Source organism: Anabrus simplex, chromosome 4 (assembly GCF_040414725.1).
Source record: "Anabrus simplex isolate iqAnaSimp1 chromosome 4, ASM4041472v1, whole genome shotgun sequence".
NCBI classification, from domain to species: Eukaryota; Metazoa; Arthropoda; class Insecta; order Orthoptera; family Tettigoniidae; genus Anabrus; species Anabrus simplex.
This window is the reverse complement of record NC_090268.1, coordinates 133748131-133770256: the sequence shown is the minus strand read 5'-3', so window position 1 is coordinate 133770256 and position 22126 is coordinate 133748131. Positions and strand designations below refer to the sequence as shown.

The following is a 22126-nucleotide window of genomic DNA, read 5'->3' as shown; positions in this document are numbered from 1 at the left end:
CAAATGCCATATAATCTCGAATACCACCCGCCCCCAAATAAGCCCCGTACCCTTATTTTGAAAGAACAAAAATTTTTTTATAATCACAGCAATAGAACCAGCTTTTGGGTGGTTTTAATGTGTGAAGTCAAAATTATTTACAATCTTTACTACCACACACCAAATGATTAGAAAATACAAATAAAAGTAAACAAACATTTCCAGAACGATATCCAACGAGTTCATTCATCATCATCAGTACCAATTTCGGAACTTTCATCACCATTACCTTCCCACAAAATGTCGTCATCGCTGCCATCCATAGCATTAGAAACGTTACATTTCCTGAAACACTTCCGTATGAGGTCTCCAGGGATAAGATTCCATGCCGTCAAAATTCACAAACACAACAGCTGAACGCGACCAGTTGTTGTCAGTGTGATTATCAGCCGCCATCCATTCTGAAAAAGAGCTGTTTCAAGGCTGCTTTAAATGGATGGTTCACGCAGACATCCAGTGGCCGTAGCATAGACGTCATCCCGCCCGGAATGACTGCTAGGTCGGTTTTCCCATCCTCGATATGTTTCTTCACAGCGTCTGCTGTGTGGCTGCGGTAACCATTGAGAACAAGCAAACTCTTTTGTCCCAATAATGCACCAGGGCGACGTTGCCAGACACACTTTACCCAGTCTTCCACAAGTGAACTGTCCATCCAGCCGGAGTTCTGAGACCTGACGATAACACCAGTGTGTAGCTTTTGTGGTGTCGGATTGGAATGTGCGTGACGTGTGACGTGGTGGTTGGTATGGGTAGGTGTCGTGTTGTATTTTAGATAAAGTATGTACGCTCAGAATATGACCTCGCCATACATCAGAATGGGAATGGTAAGACAATTCACCAAGAAAAACACAAGGCATAAACCAGGATACTAATCCAACTGACGCAGTACCAATCAACGGACGTGATGGCGTAGCAAAAGGGAAGTAACAACACTCCAAAAAAAAAAAAATATATATATATATATAAGTCCGTCCGTGCACAAGTTCACAGGTAGTTTTTTCAATTTTCAAGGTGAAAGGTTTTCAGCAGAGCGCATAATGGAAGCATTTTCACTGAGTCCATATATTCAGAGGAACCGAAGTAGGTACCAAATTTGAGGGCAAGGAAAGGAGTATGACAACAACAAAAAAAGGGGAAAGAAGAAATAGTTTTTTTATAATAACAATATATTAGCAAAAAACACCCAGAAGAAACATTTACAAGCCAAAGAAAACAACAATCATCCAAAGGTCAGTTAGTTCTGACTTCCAAAAGAGAAAAAGCAGATGGGACAACCATGTTAATTTTCAGATCTGTTTTTCAAAGAGAACAGCTAGACTCGAAACCTTCAATAATAATACAACCTCTTTTACATGAGGAGTGTCCTACACAAGGAAAACAGAAATTTACGTATGAACAAAAAAAAAAAAAAAAAAAACATTAAAATTTGAAAGACACATGGGCCACTGTACAATAATACAAGTAGAAGAAAAAAAAAGCGCGGAAGGGATGCGGAATAGGAAGGTGGGGAAAGGGGAGGGACGTGAAAGGAAAGAGTACCAATGGCTGCCAACAGGGTTTTGGAGAAATAGGATCAGTCAGTATCGACGAAATTCCAAAATAGCAAACAGAAGCTAGGTGATAGTTCAATTGATTCTATTCATGCGTTTGCTCGGGAAAACAGTTGAATTTCAATGGTTCATATCGCAGCAATCACTAGACGTATCACAAAGTCCAACTTCGGAGTAAGATGGTAATGTAATTCCAAAGTAAGGTACCGCTATCAATAGCTGCAGTTAGCTTATTATCAACATGAACTGTCATTGGTGGCTAGTAACGGCATTTTGAAAATTAAGGAAGTGCAGCATTAAAAGAAAGTTCAAAGAACAACATGGAAATGAAATAAATTAAAGTTTTCGCTCACCCGTCCAGCAGTCGTAGCTTTTCAATGGTACACAAAAGCACATTTTAAAAGAAACATTGCACACAGTCCAGCTGGTAGCAAAATAAAACCAAGTCCTCCCTCCACACAAATCGTCGTATTCATCCCAACTCGCTGCTCAAGCCCAGAGCAGGCCAATTATATTCAAGTAGAAGCGTCCAGAAAGGACGAGAGCATACAGTACCCAATGCGCAGCGAAGCGGTAGGGGAAGGAAAGAGGGAGGGTAAGCAGCACGAGCAGTTGAAGCTGGACGGGCGAAGAGAGCACAGGCAGGTTAGTAGCGGCATATGCAGCGTAGTAAACGTAGAATCCATAAAACAGTAGAAAAATTCGGAGCACGTTATACTTTTTAGGAAGCGTATTTCACTTGAGAACAATGTACGGTGGCAACTTGATTCCGTCGGCGAGAATACACAACATTACCATACACCATTGTTTTTCAGTACCATCTGTTCTAGTGGTAACACTTTTCACACCCTTAACATTCACGGTCCTGTCCACTGGCATTTCAAAGTAGACTGGCGTCTAATCTGCATTGCCAATTTTGGAAAGCAAATGTGCATTTTCCTTCCGCAACCGAATTATGTAATAGACAAGAAAAATGTTCCACCGATCAATACTGTTTATTGTGAATGAATTATTGCACTAGTACCGGTTTCGGCCTCTCTTGGCCATCATCAGCTAGCACACAATATTTACAGTCATTAGACAAAATTACAAAGATGTTACGTTAGAGCATCCAGATGTCTAATGAAAAATGGAAGTAAAATATATTGCAATATGTTGCGTTAAAATATCTCTGATAAAAATGTTGATGGTTATCATAAACTAAAACCTGTTGAGTGAGCATGGACATGAGTACATAAACACATTAAAATATAGGCCATATCGTAAGACACTAAAAAATAGCACATTAAACACATTAAAACATGGTATATTTTAAAAACGTCTATTAAAATTTGAGTTCATGTTACGTAGCATTCATTCTTCAATCCTCTTGTAGTTCTTGTGTTGATTAAGTTGTATTAGGTGATCATCGAGAATGTTCTATGGTTGATATACTTTGTATTGATATGTTATAAGAACTCTTGTCATTAAAATTTGAAAATTGAGTACTGTGCAATTCAACTGTTGATGTAGTCCAGTAAGATTTATATATACAGCAAGACAGGGTTTGATTTTAGAGCAGTTGGTGGTGACACCTCTCTCGTCTATGCACGTTACATGGTTGTTATCTGTAAAGAAAAGCTAAAATGAGTATGGCGTGTGTATGAAGGAATGCCTGGATGTATGTATGAAATGAAAAGAGTACTTACTATTGTTGCTGTGGAGGTTGTGTACCGATATGTTTGGAGATTTGTTGTGTTCTGCTACAAGTACGTCTGGGGCTCATGTTAGCTGTGTGGAGGGATGTTGGAGGGGAAGGAGGAGTGGCTATTGTGGAGGTAGGGGCGGGGTTAGGTTTGTGATTCGTCGGTTTATGACGTGTGTTTACTAATTTGAGATATTCATTCTTTATTGCAGGAATGGCTTTGTCAAAGATGATACTGGTTTTCTCTGTAATGTCGTTAATGTTATGATTGGGGTTAGCGTATTGATCCAGAGAAATATAGAAATCTTCGGTTATGTTGAGCTGGGGGCCTTTAGAGTTTACGTTTAATATCATCATGTCATTATTGATGTCTGTGAAATTGTGCTTAGATTCTTCTACATGTTGGCCTATTGATGAGAAATGGTTGTGCTTTACTGCATTTATGTGTTCATTATAACGGACGGTGAAGTTTCTGCCTGTACGTCCAATGTACCTTGTGTCACAGTTGTTACATTTGATACGGTAGACACCTGATTGGTTGTATTTATTATTATTATTATTATTATTATTATTATTATTATTATTATTATTATTATTATTATTATTATTATTATTATTATTATTATTATTATTATTATTATTATTATTATTGACTGTTTTGGTGTTGTGTATAGTGTTGGTGCTGTTGTGTGGGATTTTGAATGCTATTTTCAGGTTGTGCTTCTTAAAGATATTAGTTGTAGTATATATATATATATTGGTGTTGTTGAAGGTAAATAGGACATAATCTTTTTTGGGTTTGGCTGTTTCGATTAATTTAGTTTTAGGTTGGGATTTTATTTTGTGAATGATTTTGTTGACCATTTTTTTGCTATATCCATTGTATTTGGCTATATCGTGGATTAATTTTAATTCATTATTTCGATCATCTATTGTCATTGGGATATTGAAAGCTATCATACTATAATAGGCTGCTCTTTTGTGTGTGTTGGGATGAACGGTGTCATTTTTTATAGTATTTAAAGTGTGTGTGGGTTTCCTATAGATCTTGTAAGATAAGTGGGTGTCGTGCCTGGTTATTGTCAAATCCAAGTAATTTAAGGTACGGTTATTTTCAGTTTCTTTAGTGAATTTAATTTGTGGGTCTAAATTGTTAAGTTTGTCTAGTATAGTATCTGCATCAGTGAATCTATTATTTATAATTACGAAGATATCGTCGACAAATCTACACCAAAAATATATATTATCTATTTTATTAATTGACGTGTGTTCTAGGTTGTCGATATATACCGTATTTCACGGCATAATCGTCGCACTTTTTATACCAAAATTTTCGAAAAAAATTGTAGGGTGCGACCATTATACGATGAATATTTAATACCAGTATTTGTATTACTCAAAAAATGTATTTATAACTAAATGGTATTTGATACAAATTTAAGATGCACGTAATACTCGCGTTTATACATCAAAATAATTAAAATAGTCTAAAACGAAATTCATAATTTTTCGCAACTATTCGGCGAACGTTTTTCCAACCTGAAAATAAAAATGAACGTATTAAGTTAATTTGTCATTAATTTGAGTATTAAAGTTAAAATATTACACTTGCAAAAAATTATCGCTTTGTTGTGAAATGCGGACTTACCGGTACGCAATTTATTCCAAATCTTCGGTGTCGCTATCGCAGGTTTCGTTATCTGATGCGCCGTCCTCGCCTCTGTTAATACCAGTATCAGATTCTTCGTCTCCCTGCCACACTGCGTCATCTTCGGAACCGTCTAGTGCATTCGAAATCCCAGTCCTTTTGAAGCTCTTGGAGACTAGTTCAGGTGGTATAAGATCCCAACTCTTCTTCACCCACGAGCATAACAAGTCCAAGGGTGGACGCCTGATATTTCCGGCGGGCGTCAATTGCTGGTCGCCGCTCATCATCCACTCGTTGTAAAATCGACGTAAGTGGTCTTTAAAGGGTTTATTAACACATACGTCTAGTGGCTGCAGATGTTAGGCCACCAGGAATGACTATCTGTCGTGTCTTATTTGTAGTGAGAATTTGCTTCACTTCGTTCACGAGGTGACCTCGGAAACTATCTAAAACAAGCAGAGCTGGTTGTTTTAGTAGTGCACCAGGTCTTCTATTCCACACAGTTTTAACCCAGTCCAGCATGAGTTCTACATCCATCCAACCCTTTGGTTGCACTCGTACATGAATTCCACCGGGAAACTGTATATTCTTAGGCATCGTTTTCCTCTTGAAAATGATGTAAGGCGGCAACTTTCTCCCGTCAGCTGTAATGGCTAGCATTGCCGTGCATCGCAACTTCTCACTACCGCTGGTTTTCATTAATACACTCCGTGATCCTTTTAGCGCAATAGTGCTGTTGCGAGGCATATCAAAAAAGATTGGAGTCTGATCGGCATTACCGATTTGAGAAAGCAAGTACGAAGTTTCCTTGCGCAAACGTATGACAAATCGGTGAAAATTTACAATCTTGTCCGTGTAATCAGCAGGCAACTTTTGGCTTAGTGTTGTTTTCCTTCGCACTGACAGATTGTGTCGTCGCATGAACCCCTTAATCCACCCACGAGTCGCCTTAAACTGAGTTACCGGTATGTTGTGTTTGCGCGCTACCTCCTGTGCCTTAATTTGTAACATTTCATATGATACACTGCAGCCATTGTTACGTATTTCACTGACGTACCTAAACACTTCTTCGTCAATTATAGGAAACTTCCCTGTTTTAGGACCTCTAAACGTGCGTCTAGAAGGGTTTGTGCTTTTTAGCTTGTTTTTTACTTTCCGCCAGTCACGCACCAACTTTTCACTCCCAGAAAATTTTCTTTCTGCAGCTCTGTTCCCGTGCTGTTCAGCGAAGGCAATTACGCTTAGCTTGAAGCCCGCAGAATAGTTTCTATATTTACCCATAATCGCTTATAAATGCTTCACACGTTAATGTTTTGCGATATAAATGACTTTCCGTAATTGTTCACTATTAAAACAAATTATTTCTGCAAACACCCAAAACACAAATTAAAAACTTAAATTCTCACGCACACATGTCTACAGTAATCACGTAAATCTGAAACAAATAAATGCATCTGTGATCTGTCCATTCCAGAGCAGCCAATACTGTTAGGCAGCAAGGAAGCATGGAAAAATTTATCAGTTTAGCTCGTTGGTTGCGACACACTACTGCACTTGCGCAAAGCTCGCAAACCGGAGCTCTAGCTAGCGCGGTGTAGATCTACTGTACTTATAGTTGACTGTATTCCGAGACGTCGGTAACAAACATTCATTTTTTTCAATTTCTTTTAAACATACGGTAATTAGGTTAATATTTCTTCCCAGTTATTGATGATTTTACATTACATTACTGACGAGTTTATAAAATAAAACTTTAATAGCATTGGATAATAATTATCTTGACTGCTTGGATAAAAGTTTTCATCCCATGCCCGGACACTTATGACGTAGTAGTAAGATAAGAGTCTAGCGATGACAACTGAGACATCGTAAATAATTCGGCTGAATAATTCCGTGGAAATCTGCGTTATCGTCTTGGATTTCACTTCGTGCGCAATAACACAGGAGCCGGCCCCATGGTGTAGGGGTAGCGTGCTTGCCTCTTACACGGAGGCCTCGGGTTCAATTCACGGCCGGGTCAGGGAATTTTACCTGTATCTGAGGGCTGGTTCGAGGTCCATTCAACCTACCTAGCCGGTATTTCCTGGCGACGTTGCCGATAAGCGATAACTTACAGCCTTACGTATTTCAAATGGGAACTCATATGTAGGTGGTGAATAAATAGTACACTGTCTCGCGACCACGTTGTCAAACTGCCGATAGTCTACCGGTAAGCCATGCGTCATACATATACCGGTATTATTTATTTATACGTTGTGCAACATGTCTCAAACGTGACTGTGTTGCCATATTGCCCATAAACCATACACGTATTTAAATTGCGCATTCATGTGCAACTTACGTTGCAGTTCCATTTACCTTTTAACCAGATTAGTGAACAAAATTTGGATGTGCGACGATTATGTAATTAAAGGTTTAAAGTCCGATTTTTGTATTGAAAATAAAGGATGCGACGATTATGCCGTGAAATACGGTATTTCTGCTAACATTCTGGAAGCAGGAGATCCCATAGGTAATCCTTGTTGCTGATATATGGTATCATGAAATCTGAAGTAGTTATTGTTTAAGGCGAATTTAAGCAGAATCACGAATTCTTCTATTTCTAAGGTGCTCAAGTTGCTATGGTTTTTTAGGTTAGATTCTATTATTTTGACTGTTTGTTTAATAGGAATGTTAGGATACATGTTTGTTATATCAAATGAAGTAAGGGTATGATGTTTTTCGATCTTTAGTTCTTTGGTTCTGTTGCAAAAATCTGTTGAGTTTTGTATTGTTTTGTTTGCTAAAAATGAATGCTTTTTCAAAAAATTTTGAATGAATTGTAACTTATAAGTTGGACTGGCTTTATAGTTTATAATCGGTCTCATGGGTACATTTTCTTTGTGTAATTTAGGGTAGGCCCTTGCGGGTGGTAATTGGGGGTTCATAGTTATCATACCCTTACTTCATTTGATATAACAAACATGTATCCTAACATTCCTATTAAACAAACAGTCAAAATAATAGAATCTAACCTAAAAAACCATAGCAAATTGAGCACCTTAGAAATAGAAGAATTCGTGATTCTGCTTAAATTCGCCTTAAACAATAACTACTTCAGATTTCATGATACCATATATCAGCAACAAGGATTACCTATGGTATCTCCTGCTTCCGGAATATTAGCAGAAATATATATCGACAACCTAGAACACACGTCAATTAATGAAATAGATAATATATATTTTTGGTGTAGATTTGTCGACGATATCTTCGTAATTATAGATAATAGATTCACTGATGCAGATACTATACTAGACAAACTTAACAATTTAGACCCACAGATTAAAATGACTAAAGAAACTGAAAATAACCGTACATTAAATTACTTGGACTTGACCATAACCAGGCACGACACCCACTTATCTTACAAGATCTATAGGAAACCCACACACACTTTAAATACCATAAAAAATGACTCCGTGCATCCCAACACACATAAAAGAGCAGCCTATTATAGTATGATACATAGAGCTTCCAATATCTCAATGACAATAGAAGATCGAAATAATGAATTAAAATTAATCCACGATATAGCCAAATACAATAGATACAGCAAAGAAATGGTCAACAAAATCATTCACAAAATAAAATCCCAACCTAAAACTAAATTAATCGAAACAGCCAAACCCAAAAAAGATTATGTCCTATTTACCTACAACAACACCAATATATATATATATATATATATATATATATATATATACTACAACTAATATCTTTAAGAAGCACAACCTGAAAATAGCATTCAAAACCACACACAACAGTACCAACACTATACACAACACCAAAACGGTCAATAATAATAATAATAATAATAATAATAATAATAATAATAATAATAATAATAATAAATACAACCAATCAGGTGTCTACCGTATCAAATGTAACAACTGTGACACAAGGTACATTGGACGTACAGGCAGAAACTTCACCGTCCGTTATAATGAACACACAAATGCAGTAAAGCACAACCATTTCTCATCAATAGGCCAACATGTAGAAGAATCTAAGCACAATTTCACAGACATCAATAATGACATGATGATATTAAACATAAACTCTAAAGGCCCCCAGCTCAACATAACCGAAGATTTCTATATTTCTCTGGATCAATACGCTAACCCCAATCATAACATTAACGACATTCCAGAGAAAACCAGTATCATCTTTGACAAAGCCATTCCTGCAATAAAGAATGAATATCTCAAATTAGTAAACACACGTCATAAAAAACCAACGAATCACAAACCTAACCCCGCCCCTACCTCCACAATAGCCACTCCTCCTTCCCCTCCACCAACATCCCTCCACACAGCTAACATGAGCCCCAGACGTACTCGTAGCAGAACACAACAAATCTCCAAACATATCGGTACACAACCTCCACAGCAACAATAGTAAGTACTCTTTTCATTTCATACATACATCCAGGCATTCCTTCATACACACGCCGTACTCATTTTAGCTTTCCTTTACAGATAACAACCATATAACGTGCATAGACGAGAGAGGTGTCACCACCAACTGCTCTAAAATCAAACCCTGTCTTGCTGTATATATAAATCTTACTGGACTACATCAACAGTTGAATTGCACAGTACTCAGTTTTCAAATTTTAATGACAAGAGTTCTTATAACATACCAATACAAAGTATATCAACCATAGAACATTCTCGATGATCACCTAATACAACTTAATCAACACAAGAACTACAAGAGGATTGAAGAATGAATGCTACGTAACATGAACTCAAATTTTAATGGACGTTTTTAAAATATACCATGTTTTAATGTGTTTAATGTGCTATTTTTTAGTGTCTTATGATATGGCCTATATTTTAATGTGTTTATGTACTCATGTCCATGCTCACTCAACAGGTTTTAGTTCGATAACCATCACCATTTTTATCAGAGATATTTTAACGCAACATATTGCAAAATATTTTACTTCCATTTTTCATTAGACATCTGCATGCTCTAACGTAACATCTTTGTAATTTTGTCTAATGACTGTAAATATTGTGTGCTAGCTGATGATGGCCAAGAGAGGCCAAAACCGGTACTAGTGCAATAATTCATTCACAATAAACAGTATTGATCGGTGGAACATTTTTCTTGTCTATCACATTGAATCCAATCAATACGGAATATGAAACTTATAAATAATAAAACCGAATTATGTGACGCTGAAATGGCAATAACTTCTCATCGTAGACACCAGGAAGATGCTGTGAAATTGAGATATACATTCGTACGCTCAACCCATTTCTTTTATAAGAATTACGAACCCATCCTCAGCTTGCCTTAAACCATTCCGATGAAAGTTCCTTTGCGATCTCTGATGCCTTCAGCTGACACATTTCGGTTGACACGTCATATCCCAATTCCCGCCTTTCTGTCACATATTTATAAAGTTTTTTTATTTTTTCCATTTTCTGGAAACTGTACACTCAGTCCACGAAAACCTCTACATGTTAATAGCACATTTTCCTTCTTTCTCCAATCGCGAATACACGACTCGTCAATATCATTTTTCCTACCGGCGGCAAGATTTCCAATAATTTCGGCTTCTTGTACTACTTTCAGTTTCTCACTCGCAGTGAAAGATTGCAAACGCTTTGTGGAATTCATGTTGATGCTCCGAGAACGTGTGTGAGACTGACACCAAGCGCGGAAGTAGCATGTACTGAGAGCAGAGAGAGCATTGCTGCCAAGCCGCGCCAGCGGTGATGCCCGATTTACGCGCATTCAGAAAGATAAATTTCCCAAAATTTTAAACAAGACCCGCACCCAATATTGGAAGCGATATTTTCGAGAGAGGAAAAAAAAACAGTGCGGGTGGTATTCGAGATTATACGGTATACTGTATACACCTCAACCATGAGCGACCTCATGAGCACAACAAATCACTTTGGATCGGATCCACACGCAATAAAATCACATAAATGGCAAATATACACAATCAAAGAAACAAAAACTTCATATTTTCCAGGGCTTCCCAAGAAAAGCATGCTGCATTTACGCAACTCTCATTCACTCAGTCTCAGTGGAAAATACAAGGAAATAAATTTACACTTCCTATTCAGCGTAGGTTCCTGAAATAAATCACGACACAAACTCATTCAACTGATGGACTTTATAATGACACGCACAAATCAACGTGGATTTCTGAAATAAATTACAGGGCACAAATTCATAAAAATAAGAGTAGGCTTTAACTTTCAACACATAAATTCATTGTTGGTTCCTAAAAGAGATTACATGACACAAATATTCCTCAGCGCGGTTATATCATAAAAGAAAACCCAAACAAAACGTCGCGATATAAAAACCTCGTTTACTGCAACAACTGTAGTGTCATGGACAAAAACCAATAAAATCATCACGAAGTATAGGCCGCCAAAATACAACTCTCCTCAGTAGACACACACATCACCCTCGCCAGCACATGGCAGAATGACTCAAAGCAGAGATTCACTCTCCCCAAATAATGCAGCAAATAGTAATACACGCAGGGTCCAATCCTTAAACACGCTGCTCCCAAGTCTACCCGAGGCAGGTCATACAATCATGAAAAAGGCATGCCTTTCAAATGAGGAACGCATCCGTTTACTCATCACAAAATATCACATGTCCTAAATTTGCCATAACTTACACAGATATAAATGGCGTAGTTTAACACATGCTCACATGACAAGAAACAACCACTGCGCTAGTCACAAATCAAAGCACTCACGTTCGTAAAGTTAAACATGAATAATAAAGTGGCCAACTCTATAACAGTATCATAACTTGAAACTTAGAAATTGCCACATTGACAATTGACCATGTCTGAACATCTGAAAGTTACTGAAATATCCTATCCTACAACTTAAGAAACTTGCATTAATAATAATAAATGTACAGAAAATTTATTCTAAATATTCGGAACTTGGAATTATAACTGCTTTTGAGGAACTCTTAAATCAATCGCTAATTTACACTCATCTTGATATTCACATAATCGTGAAGGTGGCGCTACCAAAATTTGTGGATCCAAACTACACCATCCCACACATTCTCATTCACATATCATGCAATAAATCCCAGAAAACGTGATGGCATGTTTCTGCACACTTTGTGCTCTCATTAATAATACATTAATCTAGTCCTTCCTGACTTTAATTTAAATCCTTATTTACATTTAAGCCCCGAGGTGTACACTGCGTCTCAAACATCAAAACAAATCAAAAGTGTATGAGGCTAAAACAAGACATTGACTCTTGAAAAGAATGATGTTGACCACTCAGCTAAAAATCTGCATAAAATGGAAAGAAAGCAAGCTGCGACCTCATGCAGTCGGTCCACATTTACATTACAATTATATTTACATTTGTTAGCTTCCTAGCATTTATTTTAATAGGACATAGTCCTTCCAAACAAAAGCTAAATCTACTAAAATTAAGTATCAAAATTAACCTAACCCCTTTTGCTACATTATACCACTTGCACACATACATAATTACATTGAAAATTTAGTACTCATCTGTTTCGTCGAAACCCCCTCTGGGTGGGGGACGCAGCTGAAGAATACACCCACGGTATCCCCTGCCTGTCGTAAGAGGTAACTAAAAGGGGGTCAAGGAGCTCTCAACTTGGGAGCGTGGGGTGGCGACCACGGGGCCCTTAGCTGAGTCCTGGCATTGTTTCCACTTACTTGTGCCATGCTCCTCACATTCATCTATCCTGTCCGACCTACCTTGGTGAACTCTAGTTCTTTTCCGACCACAACGGTATTGGAGCATTCGAGGCCTAGGGAGTCTTTCGTTTTCACGCCCTTTGTGGCCCCTAGCCTTTCTTCGTCCGTTACTTCCTTTTTCAAAGTGACGGATCCCTTCTTTTTTTTTTTCCCCCTCTCTGTCTACCCCCTGTGGATGGAGGATGCAGATGAAGAATACACCCACGGTATTCCCTGCCTGTCGTGAGAGGCGACTGAAAGGGGCAACCAAGGGATGATTGTATTAGAACCATGAAACTACTTTTAATTCGTACCATCATGCGGGGAACACGATGGGTCGCCTTTACTTGTGAGTAGTACCACTATATTAGGTACACAATAGGTTTGTGCTTAGTAACAGCAGGGGGGGGGGGGTCACTGTCTGTTTCCAGTACCCGTGAGTCGTACCCACATGATCAACACCATGGGTCTGGGCGTTACCTGTGATTAGTACCACTATATGAGCAACACCGTGGGTCTGCGTTGCCTGTGATAAGTACCCGTTATGTAAGGAACACCACGGGAATACCGGCGCCTGTGATTAGTACACCTAGGTGAGGAACCCCATTGGTTTGTGTTGGCTGTGAATGGCGTCATTGTGTGAGAACACCATGGGTCCGCGTTACCTGTGCGACGTACAATACTTGTGAGTAGTACCATCATGTATGGAACACCGTGAGTCTTCGTTACTTTTGATTAGTACCCCAACATAACAAATACGATGCTTCTACTTTACTAGTGATAAGTACCATTCTGAGGGGCCTTTGACCTGGATTTTGGACCCCTTTAGACATCGAGCATCCTCGATTCAAGATTGTGCTTTATGAGTGGTCCCTTGGTCAGTAATACTATTATTTATAATCTTTTTTGAGTCGTCCACTGTTGTTTTTTGGTTCATTTCGTACCATTAGGGGCCGATGACCTCGATGTTAGGCCCCTTTAAACAACAAGCATCATCATCATCATCATCATCAAAATCTTGAATAGATTAAATGCAGACTGAGCGTCTTAAACAAAAGTTCAAGTCCCCACATGATCAAGATACACAAGTCCTGACCCGCACTCGTGTAAATGATACTTTTCACGACATTACCTGCTCTGAATCTTGCCAAATAAAGGGGTAGCTAGCCCACACGCTAGTCGCTTGTATTAATTTGCCCTCTCAGATGCTGTTGTATGCTCATTCGGGGCCATCACTTACATAGACTAATGCCTAGCCAAATTGACTGTGACGCTACCATATCATTGGTTCAATACATCGCGTACCTGACGCTTACTTCAAATGTGTCTCGGAAGATTTTTTAGCCTCTCGCCGGGCTTCCGAAATGTTTTCCAATGGTCCTGGCCGTTAGAGTTCCATTGTTTCCTTGTTCTAAGTTGTGTGCGTCATGTCGAAATCCCTCCTTCTAAACATAGCTGGCAACTAAACAGACCTGGACTCCAAGCTTCCTGTAGAAATTGTGACATGGACTGATGAATGTAGATGTTCCCTGCCAGTTACCAAGACAAATAAAAATGAAATAATCTCTGTACATTCGAATAAATGTCTATTTAAATGAGCACTTCAATAAGGGCTCAATATAACAATTAAGTTCACTCACATATGAAGATTTTTAAGTCTTGAGGTTCAGTAAATTGGTATAATTACCCTGCATGATGGCATGCTAACTGTTTCTGCTTGTTTTCTCTAGCTTTATTCGAAAGTATATTCACATATTTAAGGAGGTTGGTTAAGTTCAATTTAGCTGATAAAAATAGTATTCACTGAGCTCGATAGCTGCAGTAGCTTAAGTGCGGCCAGTATCTAGTATTCGGGAGATAGTAGGTTCGAACCCCACTGTCGGCAACCCTGAAGATGGTTTTCCGTGGTTTCCCATTTTCACACTAGCAAATGCTGGGGCTGTACCTTATTTAAGGACACAGCCCCTTCCTTCCCACTCCTAGCCCTTTCCTGTCCCATCATTGTCATAAGACCTATTTATGTCGCTGCAAGGTAAAACAACTTGTAATAAAAATAGTGTTCCACAAGCCAACAATAAATTAATAACATCTAAAAGCCATTACAGCATTCAGTTTGATAGTAGTATTTGGTGCCAGAGGGACTGTTCCACATTTCTTTGAGAGAACTTCTGCAAACAGTTTGGATTGTCAATATCCCTCACAATTCAAATTACCAAAATTTGTCGAAGCTTTGGTATTAACCTGTGACTGCTGAATTTAATATACAATAGTCATCTCTTGTCAAAGTATTCTTTGTCTCAATGTCAAATACAAGATAAGCTCTTGATGTTCACTACTTACTTTTGTGACCAAGATTGATTGAAAGGTTTGATGTTAAATTAATCAGGTTAACTACCAATATTTTGTCTGATTGTCTGATTGTCTGATTATTTTTATTTAGCGTATGACATTACATTAGATAGCAAGTAGGAACCATTTTTGGAGACTGTCATACCCTGGGAGTGGTGCCCCTGCCTATGAGAGTCCCATAGCACACTGACCCAGTGCGTAGCATATGGTAAGAGTCCTAGTTCAGAGTTACAAATAAAGATCTCAAAGACATCTACAGCAAAGAAGGTGGACTTTGGTATGGTGGAGATGGCAGAAGAGGCACCTGTATTTAGAGATGAGTACACTGCTTTATAGGTTGAAGTGACAGGACATCAAAGGCTAAGGGAGACAACCCTGAAATAAAATCTCTTCTCCCTCTGTGTTAGGCTCAACAGGTCAACAGCAGGATTATTGAGGAAGTTGCATTCAAGATCAATATGAACCTCAGATCTAGAAGTTCAACACAGCAACATTAGTTTGGTACAAATTATGGCTTACAGCCTGATGTTACACCAGCTACCTGAACCAAATAGATATAGTATCAGAGAGGGAACATGAAATATCCTGACATTGATGAAGAAAACTGAAGAGCTGGTCAACCTCATACAAAGGAGGAAAATTCTGATCATGGGGTTGAGTGAAACGAAATGGAAGAAAACCAGGAAAATGAATATCAGATTGGACTGCAGTCTTTACTGGTCTGACAAAATCTAAGAATGTAATGGGATTTTGAATATATCAAGACATAGATGCTTGTAGTTAAATTGAGTTTGTTAGTAAAAAGATAATGAACATATCTGTGAAGTTAGTAGGAAAAAAATAGTGTGATCCAAGTCTGTGCCCCACAGATAGGATGCTCAAAAGAGGAAAAGGTAAACTTCCTTAACCCCTTAAGCGGGGAGCTCGGTGGGGAGCGATGTCCCTGATTGAAGAAAATATTTAATTACTTGATTAAAAACAATCTTAGAATAAAATGAACTATTGAAGGGCCCTAAGAGAAATATTTATTTGAAAATAATGTATTGTTGAAAAATTATATTTTAATTTTTCAATACTTTGTGCAAGAACGTACTAAGTGCTTTCACACTGTGATATTGAGATTGCTTCTCCCTAAAAGCAAGGTCTGGTTTTCGTTTATACAGTAACTTTTACCTGAATATTTTAGTCAGTTTACTATCAATATCTGCCTAGAAATAAATGTTTCTGTATGTGTAAATTGTAGATTTACAAAGTTTACATGTACTTAAAAGATTTACAATGGAATAAATTATAATACTCGAGAAATTTCTGTTATGTTGGTTAGCGCTTTCGAGGGATGAAGTTTATATAGCCTACCTACAATTCATAGGTGTCACACACGGACTATATTACACTACAATACAGGTAGTATTTAGAGTATTTACAGTCTTCACAGTGTTATGTCTTTTACAGCTGGTTCATTATGATACACATGGAAGCAGATCATGTTACATAACCTGTTTCGGCTTTGCATAATTTATATGATTCCATTCCGAAACGCGATCGTTCTCTTGGTATGTAAACTTTCCACCCTAGCCACCCTTTCCGTAGCAAGAGGTTCTCATCAATTGGCACTTTGCCATCAGGGGTATAAGCTTCCAAAAATTTTTCTAACAGGTGGTCAAATACTGGATTTATCTTGTAAATTTTGGGAAGAAGTTGTCCATTATTCACCTCATTGTCAGAGATACGTAAAAAGCTGTGGAGGAAATAATAATGTTATTGGCTTTACGTCCCACTAACTACTTTTACGGGTTTTCGGAGACACTGAGGTGCTGGAATTTAGTCCCACGGGAGTACTTTTGCATGCCAGTAAATCTACTGACAAGAGGCCAACGTATTTGAGCACCTTCAAATACCGCCGGTCTGAGCCAGAATCGAACCTGCCAAGTTGGGGTTTAAAGGCCAGCCAGCACCTCATCCGTCTAGGCCACTCAGTCCGGTGAGAAAAAACTCTTCTATGTCATCAGCTCATAGAAAATAGGCGTAGTGAAGAAGCGATTGTGAGAAATAGTGTCCTAATTTAGGTTTCTGTACAATCCCCTGCGGCAACAGTATGGCCATAAGAAGCTTTATTTCGTCCTTATTTGTTCGGATACAATTTTGATCTCGACTCCTTCATTTCATCTTACTAAACTGGGTTTTATGTGCGATTTCCTGCTTGGCATCTTTTGGCTGTTCAGCAATGTTCTGGCATATCTCTTTTTTTTTTTTAAACTCCCTCTTTACATCACGATGGAATTTTGGATCAAAGCAGGACTTTCCTTGTACATTTTCAGTATACGTTGACGAAGAACTTGCAATGGTTGGATTGTAATCAATTTTATTGTCACAACTGTCACTATCATGATCGCTACTTGCTCTTTACATCACGATGGAATTTTGGATCAAAGCAGGACTTTCCTTGTACATTTTCAGTATACGTTGACGAAGAACTTGCAATGGTTGGATTGTAATCAATTTTATTGTCACAACTGTCACTATCATGATCGCTACTTGAACTGGAATCGAACTCTTGTTGTCTCCTTTGTGACTGCTGAACATTCGCATCAGCTATGCCCGAACTCTCTACATTCGAGCCTGCAGGACTTATTCCAGGTATGTTTCTGTCACTTACGAATTCCCCTTCGGCAGAACTTACTTCACTAATATCACTATTCTCCCCACTAAATTGCAACATTTCGTTAATCATGACCCGTAAATCATCTTCCTCTAACAGTGGGGGCTGGTAATTCGTTATAGATATTTTAGCAAAAAAAATGTAAGAAAAAGGATCGAATACAACTCTGGTCTCTGCAGTTTGGACGGAAATCATGAATTGAGCCTGTATTACGAATGTGTACGATAGTAAATGTTGTGTAACTCGCAGTAAACAGGCACTCCGGTAGTGAAGGAAGAACTCAAGACTGGGGATAATAAATCAGGTCACAGTTCTGATATGTGATTAGAGGTCTGTTCAGTATCATAATCTCTAGAAATCCATTCTACAGCAGTATTATCACATCCAAGGGACAATTAGGCGATGAGCTAAAGCTTCAGCGCGAACCTATTAGGCCTTAGGTCGTTCTTGCCCGGACGTAAGCTACGTTCTTTATGATGCAGCTTGTGGATGACACATTGGTATTGGGAGAATATAGTTGAAAAAAATTCACATCAGAGGGCAGACTCATCCAGAACACGCTGCTGAAAGGGAAATAAACCTCTGCAGGCAAGCAACTGAGAAAAAAAATTTTGAATCGGCGGATATATCCACGTTCCCCACCGAGCAAGCGACTTGTAGCCGCGGATCTCGCCGCATCGCTCACCGAGCGGGTTAATAACTAGGAGGAAGAACACTGAGTATGAACATCTAATTGCAAGGGTGATTTTAATTATCCACAAGTTTGCTCACAACGAACAGGATATGAATTCACATGAGCAGGTAGGAAAATGGGAGATAGAAATGAAGAGGGAGAACATGTGCTAGATCTGTGCATGAGAGACATCCTGATAGTAACACCTGGTTCGAGAAAAGGCACTCCCTTAAAATTACAAGGCACAGCTGGGATGATAAAAAAAGAGTACAATAATAGATTATATTCTTATAGATAGAAATGTAATGAAGAAAGTGAATGGTGTCAAGGTCATTCCAAGCAAAAACTTTGGTGGGGATCATAGACTGCTGGTTGCAGTTATTGCAGAGGAAAGGCCTCACAGAGTCTGTACCGGTAACAAAAGAGTCCCAGAAATAAAAACTTTGTGACTTACTGAGCCAAGGTAAAGAAAGGATTCAGGGAAGATGTCCACAGATTGTTGCCAAGAGGACTGAAATTGATAAGTGAAGAATGGAATTCTCTAAAGAAGGTTGTGGTAGGTACAGCAGAAAATATTTGGATGATAGAGCCAAATAAGAAAACCTAAAGAAACTACCTGGTGGACTTAAATTAAAAAGGCCATCAATGACAAACTGTACATGAGATCAACATGTAATACAGCAGAAGTTGTCAGTTTACAGAGAGAAAAAATTACAGGTCAGAGCTGGTTATAGCTCAAAAGCAGAAATGCAAGGAAGATCTGACGGCCAGAATAACACAGTTTGGGAATAAGAAACTGTTACATAGGTTCATTGAGAATAGAAGAACTGAAAATGAATCTACCAAATCTGTAGAACTTTCTTATGGCGAGGTGGCTAGGGATAAGACCAGATTATTACAGGAGTTCAAAAGGCATTTTGAAACTTTCTGAACTGTGATGGAAAACTCACTCCCTTAGACAATGAACCTTGTGATTTTGGCAGCCACCAGTAGTTTGGCATGGTTAGAAGTAGAGACAGTATTATTTAAACTGAGAAATAAGAAATCAACTGGATCAGATGAATTTATTGTTGAGATGATAAAAAGCACTAGGAGAGGTTGGACAACAGTGGATGTATAGAGTACTGAATAGAATTTAAAAAGAGAATGTAGTACCCAACATCTATAAGCAGTGAGTAATCACCCCATTGTTGAAAAATGGCGATAGGAAGAAATGTACGTATTACGCGGGTATAACTCTACTTCACATGACCTCAAAATCTATCCATCCTTGAGAGTAGGATTAGAAAATATGTTGAACCTACACTTCAGGAACAACCTGTATTTAGACCTCATAGATCAACTGTAGACCTCATTTTTGCCACCAGAATACTCTATGAGAAGTATTGGGAGAAAAGTAAAACACTTAACTGTTTTTCTGAACATGACTTTGACTTACAAAATTTTCAGAAAATCTACACAATCTGCAACTACCATTCATCAAGACTCCACACATCCCCAAGCACAACGTGCTACCTGTAATAGTTTAGTCTACCGTGCCTTCACAATACCTATGACAAAGAAGACTTGAACAATGGACTTAATACTATTCGGGCAATCTTCAAATGAATAGTCAGATCTAAAAAATTGATTACTTTACCGATGCTGTTAATATCCTGAAGGGTGGAGGTTGCATTATTAATTTCTTCATTCATAATTACGAATGAGTCATCAACGAATCTGGCCTGTAGAAGAATGTTAGGAAAGTTGATGTTGATTTTTGAGCGTTCCAGATAATCTAAATAAATCTCTGCTAAGATTCCAGAGGCAGATGATCCCATTGCTAATCCATCTTCTTGTTGATAAATAGTTCTGTCAAAAGTGAAAAAGTTGTTTCTGACGACTAATTTCAGAATGGAGATGAAATCTTGTATTTCAAGTTTGCTAAGAGGACTATACTTCTTTAAGTTACTTTCAATTTTACTGTTTGTATACTTGAATACATGTTGACTATGTCAAAAGAGTGAAGGGAGTGGTGAGGTAAGTCAAAGATCTTTAGTTTTTCAATTAGTTCAGTGGTGTTTTTAATGGACTTACTGGCAAGAAAGCGATAGATTTTAGCCAGGAAACTCTGGACAAATTGAGAAGCTTTATACAGAGGACCAGGCCTATAGTTAATAATAGGGCAGATGGGAACGTGAATGAAGAGAACCTGGTCTGTACAGTTACAGTTTGGACTAAGTCCAGCTTGCTCTATTTCAGCACTGATTCTGTTGGATAAAAGTCTCTCGAGTAACTTGTAAACCATCCTAAGAAAAGTTGTAGGGTGATAAATGTGTGGGGTCTGTCATCTGGTTTGCCTTTTTAGGATGGCAATAACTTTTGTGCATTTCAGAATCTGTGGAATGGGGCCCTTCTGGAGAATGTTGGAGAAAAATTAAATTAGCCATACTCTGGCATATTTTCCACAATGTAGAAGGAACTCAGAATGTATGTTGTCAAACCCTGGTGCTTTACCTGGCGACACCTCTTAACTGCTTTTATTGTATCTTCAGGGGTGGATGAGTAGGTGTACTGACTATACTCTAAACTTCAAGCTTCCAATGATGTTAAATCACACCTCACTTTAGCAGTGTGGGCAGTGTTTTGGTGTTCTCGATATTGAGACAAAATGCGAAGCAATTAGAGTTGGTCTAAGGTGATATCATGATGTGTAGCTCGATTACTATATCCTAATTTTCGTAGTAAAAGAGTCCAGGCTTTTCTGCATGTACAGGGACCTGAATGATAAGCAGGGACTTGGCAAAATGGTACCTGTAAATTCTTACCACAATTTGCTGACCAAATGCCAACCAAAATAAGTACGAAGAACTCTCCACGCAACCCGCACGAACACTTGCAGCCTGGTCTAACGTGATGAAAGCATCGAATACACTCGGAAATAAAGACACCTAACCCGCACAGTTGTATATACACAGACTGAAGGGGATGTTTGAAATCAAGATTTTCAACAGTCTCCATCCATCTTTTAAAACATGTCACATCAAGACTATATAGCATGTCCATTGGCTATGCCCTTATCTTTTGTAAAGAGGAAGTCTTCATACATTTCCTCGCTGACCTCAGACCAGTCAGCAATATATTCTTTCCTCTAGGGATAACTTTTTTGCTGAACTCAACACTGCATCCACAGACCACTGGTTATGAACAATCACAGGAGGAATCTAGCACAAGATCTTGTCAGGATGTCAGAGAAGCCAGTCCAATTTGTCTTTTGCAAGTTCCAGTATGGCTGGGGGATTGAGTTGCTGTTGGAACAGTTAATCCTGCAGTATTTCAGTTATTATTGGGCCATGTTAGCTGTGTAGAACCACGAACCTGCTATGCAGGTGTAGCAGGGGGAGAGTTGATACTCCCACGTGGCGCGTCCCAGGTGGCGGATAGGGGGGTCCTAACCGGCTTGCCGGCGGACTTGAGGGAAATAAAATACACACACCCCCTGTGGGTGGGGGAGGCAGACGAATACACCCACGGTATCCCCTGCCTGTTGTAAGAGGCGACTAAAAGGGGCGACCAAGGGACAATCGAATTAGAACCATGAAACTACTTGTAATTAGTACCATCATGCAGGGAACACCATGAGTTGCCTTTACTTGCGTAGTACCACTGTGTTAGATACGCAATAGGTTTGTGATTTGTAGCGAGTGTCTGAATCAGGATGGGGATCCTACAGTACCTGTGATTCGTACCCCTATATGAGCGACACCATGGGATTAGCGACACCAT

The 22126-nt window shown here is 38.7% G+C and overlaps 1 protein-coding gene across 1 annotated transcript in view; it reads left to right on the top strand.

The window, feature by feature from the left end:
* Positions 1 to 22126, top strand: part of imd (immune deficiency) — a 71632-nt gene that overhangs the window by 26058 nt on the left and 23448 nt on the right. The gene's annotated exons all lie outside the window — the stretch shown is intronic.